This window comes from Brassica oleracea, chromosome C9 (assembly GCF_000695525.1).
Source record: "Brassica oleracea var. oleracea cultivar TO1000 chromosome C9, BOL, whole genome shotgun sequence".
Lineage (NCBI taxonomy): Eukaryota > Viridiplantae > Streptophyta > Magnoliopsida > Brassicales > Brassicaceae > Brassica > Brassica oleracea.
The window spans coordinates 44,287,167-44,288,055 of NC_027756.1; positions in this window are offsets into that span (position 1 = coordinate 44,287,167).

Genomic DNA, 889 nt, shown 5'->3' on the forward strand with positions numbered 1-889 from the left:
TTTAATTAAATTTTCACTTTTAAATATATATATATATATATATATATATATATATATATTTTTTAATATTTATTATTAATTATAATTTTTTCAAAATTTTTGTATTTCTGAAAAAGTGGCATTGGTCTTTGGGAATCACCGAGAGGGTGAAGGCAGCATTCGTTGCAAAGGCAAAGATCTGCCTCTGCAACACAGTCTCCGATTGGAAGGACAAGTGGGAGATCTACGGGTATGAGGGAAAGCCCACTGAGCTCACGATGGATGTATGGGATGGCCTCATCGCCTATTGGGAGCACCCCTCTTCGATCAAAAAGGTCAATTCGTGCTCGGCTTCTCGAAGGACGAAGGATAAAGATGGTCATTTGCCCATGCTTCACAGAGCCGGACAAAAACCTCATGCAGAAATCCATCTAGAAACTGTAAGTTTTGTTTTAAATATATATTTTAAAATATTTAATTAATATAATTTTTAATATTTAATTTACTTTTTTTGTAGTTCGAGAAGACGGGAGTCTTACCATCTCTGTCTGAGCTATTCAAGATGACTCACGCCACATTCGACGGAGTTTTTGTGGATCCTGCATCTGAGAAACTCTTCCAAGCAGTGGCTGCTCGGATTGAAGAACGGGAGATGCAACTAACCCAGGAGTCTCCCGATGGATTACCCGGCACATTGTCCACCGAAGACGCCGACAGAATCTTTGAAGATGTACAACTTAAAAATTTTGTTTACATTATTTTTAATATTTTAACATAATTAACTATATTAATATATGTTTTAATTTTATAGGTGGCTTCTAAAAAGAAGGGATGGATAGTCGGTATAGGCTCTGTTAACGAAGTTGCAAGGGCAACTTCGTCATACACTTCGAGACGGGATGAAGAGACT